The following is a 7,498-nucleotide window of genomic DNA, read 5'->3' on the forward strand; positions in this document are numbered from 1 at the left end:
GTCTTTTTAAATGACCCCCAAAACCCCCCCCCCCCACAACCCCCCCCCCCCCCATCCATCTACAGGACGCTTCTTCATCAGCCTTCTGTCGTCTGTCATTAATTATTTCAGTTAAGCTTCTCACCTCACAGCTGAGTAACAGGACGATTGTCATTCAGCAGAAAGAACCGTCAGATTCATTACTGCCCGCAGGGCGCGCTGTTGAATAAATCAGCCCTTCGTCTGAGTCGAACGCTTCGGTTCAGGAAGATCTGGCCATCATTTGTGATGCAAACGAAGGACCTGTTCAGTATCTTTTTAGAAAACATATACTGTAATCATGCTGTGATAATTCAGAGGTTCACAGAGGTCCACTCTGATTGGTCGTTCAGTTTGGTAGAAACTACTGTGTTTGAAACACAGTTCAAAGGCTTCTCTCAGCACGTTTGGAATTCTTGTTTGGATTGGGTTCAGTGGTATCAACATGTCGATACTCACACTGGGATCGATTAGTTTCATGAAGTATCGTTATAATTAATAAATGGAGAAGGTGCACTTGTGTCACTTCCTCATCTTTTACAATAACCTACTACACAGTCTTTTGTGCTGCATCAGCCCCTTTTTCCAGGTTTCTTCCAGTATTGGAGCAGCCCAATCGGTCCATGTGGTCCAGACCACAGCAGGTCTGTGGACCTCTGACATCACTGAAAGACTTTGATTTTCCAAAAACCCATTCCATGTTTGTGTGGGAGGTTAGCGTCACAGCCAGGTCGGTCTAAATAATGTAGAGGGTTTACTGACCCAGCAGGAGTCGGGTTACTGCCCACTCTCCGAATGAACCCAGACGGTGGAGCCTTTGTGAAATACATCTGCTAACTCTTAGGCTAAAGATGTGTAAAGATTTAACAACGCAGCATGAAGGGATGTTTGTTATCAGCTGTGACATATGCTGCTAACTCGTTAGCCGACAGTAACGGAGCAGCAGCTTCGTGTGAGTCTTCTGTTGTGGTAACAGCCAGGATGTTTACAGGTCCTGAACAGAACAGCCGACGGTTCTCAGCCTGATCTGGAACAGCTGGACTCTTCACTGACTAGAAACCTGTTCAACATTACTGTGTTCTCACACAGGACACGACAGCAGCTGTACGGTGTCTACGTTAGGGACGTGGCCCACACCAGATTAGGGTGTGATGCCCTCGACTGCAAACCAGGGGTGGCTCCATACGACTTCTTCAGGTCCAAATACCAGAGTATCTAGGGATACCGATATTAATCCGATGCCTTCTTTTCTTTCCCAGCATGCTTGTGGGCTGCCGTCGCCATCGTGCAGTAAAGTTATGTTGAACATCTGTGCTTTGGTATCGAATCAGACAATGGATCTTTTAATGATCGATCCTAAAATTGACCAATATCGGACCGTTACCTATCTAAATGATCGATCCTAAAATTTTGACCAATATCGGACCGTTACCTATCTTGAGTATCGGATCAAGCCATCCAGCTGTGAGCTCAACACACTCAACACTGCCCCCCTGCTGTCCGGGTGCAGTAAACTGACCAAATAACCCAGTTTGTATCTTTCTGTACCAGTTTAACATGAGTTAGTACATCAGAGCTCCAGGTAACTGAATTCATTCAGTTTTTGTAACCGTGCCATTTTTATTTTAAAATAGCGACAGAATCACGTTGAAGACAGAAAACAACATTATATTCCTTTAAGAAAATTGTGAGCAAAAATTCAATCTTTGCACCTGTCACTTCCTGCTCTAGCATCTGCTCCGATGATAAATGTTGCAGTAAGAGAAGTGCTGGCACAGTCCATGACCTCCATGACACATCAGCAGTCAAACCATACATCTATCCATCACCTCCACCACCTCCCTCTGGGTGTAAGAGATACCCCTCCCCCACCTGCTTCTGCCTCCCTTTGCTTTCAGGAGGGCGTTAAGAACGTGCCTTTACTGGCAGTTCTAGGGTTGAAGATATGCTAACAGGAAGTGTGCTTATTGTTCTACACACAAATGCTCTCAGTGCTGTCACAAAATAAAATGAATAAATACATATTTACTTATTTAGGTATTAAATATATATATAGTATATATACACATATATATGTATATATATATACACACATATATATTTATATATATATGTGTATGTATATATATCTATCTCCAGGTCGTTTAACTTAGATTTAAAATCATTATAAGAGCCAAAGTTCTGAATGAGCTCTGTAAACTGATGCCCTGAAATGCCCTTTTACCACAGTCACTGGGGACAGTCGACGTGTTGAGAGCAGTGTGTAAGGACCAGGGGGCAAACGGCTCACCTGCTAACCTTTTCAGGAGCAGCAACATATTACATTATTGAAATGATTAATCTCTCAAATTATTTCCCACTCAGCCGAGGGTCTGAATGTGTTGCACCTGACGGGGCAGTTACTGCAGCACTGATGCCTGTGGGGGTCAGAGGCAGATGTGCTGAAGAGCAGAAAAGCCTCTCAGAGCAAATGTTTGGTCTCTGTTTCACCAAAGGTCTGAGTCAACATGACCAGAGAGACTCTGTGGACTGACGTCAAACCGCCCTGGTCTCCTGGCTGTGTCTGTGTGTGGGACTGAATAGATTTAAATACAAATGATGTCCCTGGATTATAATAAAAACACAAAATAGGCTGACTTTAACACCTCAGCAATATGCTAAATGGAAATGATTAGCAGGATAGCTCAATTCCACCCATACTAAAAACAAGACAAAATTACACGACATTTTACAAGCAATAATTTAGAGAAAATAAATACAAAGATGTACTTATGTTTTTTTTTACAGGTTTCTGATATGCTCCTTTATGTTAATGGTTTTTCAAAGTGAAAGAGGCACAAAACAAAGGAAAAAGAAAGGCTGCTACAGGACAACATGTACACTAACTAGCTAGCTCAGATAGCCGGATGGATGGATTTGTTCCAAGTACCGTGAGAAAGGAGAAGATTGACAGTGATGGAGTTTTCACAACTTTTCATTGAATGTTGTTGGACCTTGTGTTGTGAAGTCTTGGCTGGTGAATCTACAGGAGTTCACTACAAAATTTGGATCAAAAATGAAGGTTCAGATTCCTCACCAACGGGGATTCTCTCAGTCTCTCTCTGTATTTAGCAAAGGACCACAGGTTGGACCACTCTGAGGTTGTGTCTGACCCGCATGCAGCCTGTGGGCCACAACTTAAATAGGCTGAGTCTGGACTAGTAAACCCCAGGTCTAATGGATCTGACCATATGACCATCCCTGGTCCATCCAACCTCTGGTCTCCTCTGGTTTGTGAATACAACTGTTTAAAGGGCCAGGTCCATTTTAATCTTTCAAAGCTGGACAAATGTTGTCGACATTAATACCTTACAGTACATGAAGTACCATCTACTACAGTGACAGTGCAGGACATGAACCAGATGAATATAAATCCCATATTATGCAGAGTATCTTGTACCTTCCTGGGAACATGGTAAATCAGATGTTTCTGAAATTGCGTGCTGACCTTGGCTGAGCCCGAGTGTGTGGCCGCATTTCACTGAGTCGTTAATAAGAGCAGGTTGACATGTGACACATGGCTTTGTCTTCATTAGAACAACAGGGGGCAGCGCAGTGACAGTACAATGGCTTCATTTAGACCCAGAGCAGCTCTGTAATAACACAGGTCAGGACCTGAGCGGGAGTGGGCGTTGAACCGCCCTACTGCCCTGCTCTATGAGCAAAGACACTGTCAACGTGTCTGTTAGCTGCTGGGCTAATTCACCCCCGTCTGGTGCTGGTCTCAGGTCTGCTGGTTGGAGACATCTGATCTATAGAGTAAAACTGTGGACAGTAACGACGATAAATTCCGCAGTTGATGAGAACACGCTACGGTTTATGAGAATAAAGTTTACAGGAATAGAGTTGTACAGTTAGGTGAATACTCCTGTGGGATTTTAGTGGTAAATCCGTCAACTTCCACTTCCTGTGAATATCAAAGTGATTTTTTAAATCCTGCAACACTGAGATGGTGAGAATACTACAGTACAGGCCCAGATGGAAGTATGTTAGTAGTGGAATTAACGTCATGTCTAATAACTTTTCATTAGGTCCAAATGAAGTTCCACAGCTGTAACTGCAGCTGCCTCCATCACGGCTCAACAGAACGAACACCTCAGGGTCCAAACCTCAGGGAACTCATCTGCTGAAAGACAAAACTGGACCTTGGTTTCTGAGCAAAAAGAAACAAAGTCCACAGTGTTAAAGCTGAGGGTCGGGGGCCTTTCTCTGCTGTCAGTCCACAGTGTAAAGACAGAGTAAACCAACAACCAGTCTTTAACACTGACTGGAGGGGACACGTCTCAGTGAGCAGTCACTCCCTACTTGGCTGTTACCTCCCCCCACTCACAATCATTGACTCGCCAACGACTTAACAGCAGGTTTGCTAAGACCCACTGAAACGAGGCATTGTGCAGGAGGAGTCATCACAGCAGACAATGTTCTCCAAGAACAGTCTTTAAAAACAGGAGCCGCCTTCTTCACTTTCTCTCTGTGGTTGCTAGGTTGAGAATTACGGGGGCCATTATGAGGTGGTTGGCACCCAACAAGCCTCCGCCCCTGACTGTCCCCCGGTGGTGGGTGGTGGGTGGTGGAGAAAAGACAGTTCCTCTCACTGAGGGTGGCGTGTTAGGACTTCCAATTGGTACTCTCCCAAGTGTGGCTGGAGATCGGTTCCGTGAACTCTTTAGCTCTGACCTCAATCCGTCTCGTTAAACCATAATTGGAAATCAGCCACACATTATCTCTGTTAATATATCAATGAACTCGGCCCCCGCTGGGAAATCTGCCCCTGCAGGCCCTCCTGCTCTGGGGTTGGGCCCACAGCGAGCATCCAGGCTAGACTGAACCAGTTAAAGGTCTGCACTCGAGGAGTGACACTTTTTAAAGAGTTTGCCCTCGGGCACTTCTTCACAGTTCCACAGACAGAGGAGCAACAAGACACTGACTTATTCCACAAATGTCAGCACACTTTCTGTCAAGAGGAAGAAAAGTGAAATCTGTCATTTGGTAATGAACATTTGTTTTTGTGTGCAACTCAATCTGAAAAAGCTGAGACAGAGGTTCTAGGTCACATCCTATCAAATAATCAAATGAATGATTGTTTGGATCCAACAGGAAGTTAATAAATATATATGTTGGAAATGCAGGTCTGTCTAATCCAGCTGCAGTCAAACAGTTTGCAGACGACTGTGTAGAATACGTTTCCACCGTAGACTGATCTGGACTGCAGTTGGGGACATTTTTCTTTACGTGTTTGCTGTGATCATTTTTGTCTGAAAATGTTCACTTGGGTCAAAGGTATAAACAAACTACAAACACAGTTCTCCTAAGTGCACACATATCTGTGTGTGTCCTCAAGCCGGTGTTTTAGCGCCCCCTCTACGACCATGATCCTGCAGCTTTTCTCCATGTTCTGCTCTCGGTTATGAGAGACACTGGTGCTAAACAACAAGGATTCTTGTTACCATTAAAGCAGCACTAACACCAAAAAGCATGGACTGCAGTATCAGGTGCTGCATATTTATTTTTATGAGCCAGGTGTGGCCCAAATGAGTCTGTGTTTGCTCCAGTGTGTGCCTTGGATGCAGTAAACTGTCAGTTGCTTTCGTCTGTCCCAGGATAAAGACAAAGATTCACAAACCAACAAACAGACTTCTTCACACACACACACACACACACACACACACTCCAGCAAACTCTTCTCCATGGTTCCAAAACAAAGCCACCATCTACCTGCAGACAGAACGCCTCGCCCAGGAGATCGATGTGTCCTTGTCCTAGGAACCAAATCCACAAGGTCAGATTTCCCTGCGTCTCCTTCAGGGACGTGTGTGTGAACATGAGCTGCAGCCTGTAGCAGCAGTAGTCTCTACTTCAGCAGGTTAGAAAAAGGAAACATGTAATAAATGTGAGTACCACCATGAAAAGTGACTAAAACGACGCCCGGAATTTAATATGTTAAATGTATTCTTGTATTGCAGATTTTTCGCTCTATCGCAGGTTTTCAAAACTTTGGTGGCGCCGTTGTCCTCACCAATATTAACCAGTCATCAATCTGTTTGACTGCACTCAGTCAGGCTGAACAGAGGGAGGCAGTAGAGAACATTAATGGCTGCTGTGATCATTTTTGTCTGAAAATGTTCACTTGGGTCAAAGGTATAAACAAACTACAAACACAGTTCTCCTAAGTGCACACATATCTGTGTGTGTCCTCAAGCCGGTGTTTTAGCGCCCCCTCTACGACCATGATCCTGCAGCTTTTCTCCATGTTCTGCTCTCGGTTATGAGAGACACTGGTGCTAAACAACAAGGATTCTTGTTACCATTAAAGCAGCACTAACACCAAAAAGCATGGACTGCAGTATCAGGTGCTGCATATTTATTTTTATGAGCCAGGTTTGGCCCAAATGAGTCTGTGTTTTCTCCAGTGTGTGCCTTGGATGCAGTAAACTGTCAGTTGCTTTCGTCTGTCCCAGGATAAAGACAAAGATTCACAAACCAACAAACTGACTTCTTCTCCACACACACACACACACACTATCCACACACACACACACTCCAGCAAACTCTTCTCCATGGTTCCAAAACAAAGCCACCATCTACCTGCAGACAGAACGCCTCGCCCAGGAGATCGATGTGTCCTTGTCCTAGGAACCAAATCCACAAGGTCAGATTTCCCTGCGTCTCCTTCAGGGACGTGTGTGTGAACATGAGCTGCAGCCTGTAGCAGCAGTAGTCTCTACTTCAGCAGGTTAGAAAAAGGAAACATGTAATAAATGTGAGTACCACCATGAAAAGTGACTAAAACGACGCCCGGAATCTTGGGTTTTTAATATGTTAAATGTATTCTTGTATTGCAGATTTTTCGCTCTATCGCAGGTTTTCAAAACTTTGGTGGCGCCGTTGTCCTCACCAATATTAATCAATCTGTTTGACTGCACTCAGTCAGGCTGAACAGAGGGAGGCAGTAGAGAACATTAATGGCTGTGAGATGGAGGACATGGAGAAGGTCAGTGTAACAGTAGAGGGGACAGAAGCAGAAGAAGAAGAAGAAGAAGGAGAAGAAGGAGAAGAAGAAGAAGAAGAAGGAGAAGAAGAAGAAGGAGAAGAAGAAGGAGAAGAAGAAGAAGAAGAAGGAGAAGAAGGAGAAGAAGAAGAAGAAGAAGAAGAAGGAGAAGAAGAAGGAGAAGAAGAAGAAGAAGAAGAAAAAGAAGAAGAAGAAGAAGAAGGAGAAGAAGGAGAAGAAGAAGAAGAAGAAGGAGAAGAAGAAGAAGAAGAAGAAGAAGAAGAAATAATTTAGAGTTTAAATATAACCAAATAAACAAGACCGTGACAAAAAAGACTGAGCAGAAAATAGTATCAAACATTCACTAAGAGGTCACACATTAGAGGATCATAATATATGATATCAGAACAGGAAGTACTACTCAGTGCTCAGCCTTAAAGGTACTCTACTCAG

Source organism: Cynoglossus semilaevis, chromosome 5, assembly GCF_000523025.1.
Source record: "Cynoglossus semilaevis isolate Cse_v1.0 chromosome 5, Cse_v1.0, whole genome shotgun sequence".
Taxonomy (NCBI): Eukaryota; Metazoa; Chordata; class Actinopteri; order Pleuronectiformes; family Cynoglossidae; genus Cynoglossus; species Cynoglossus semilaevis.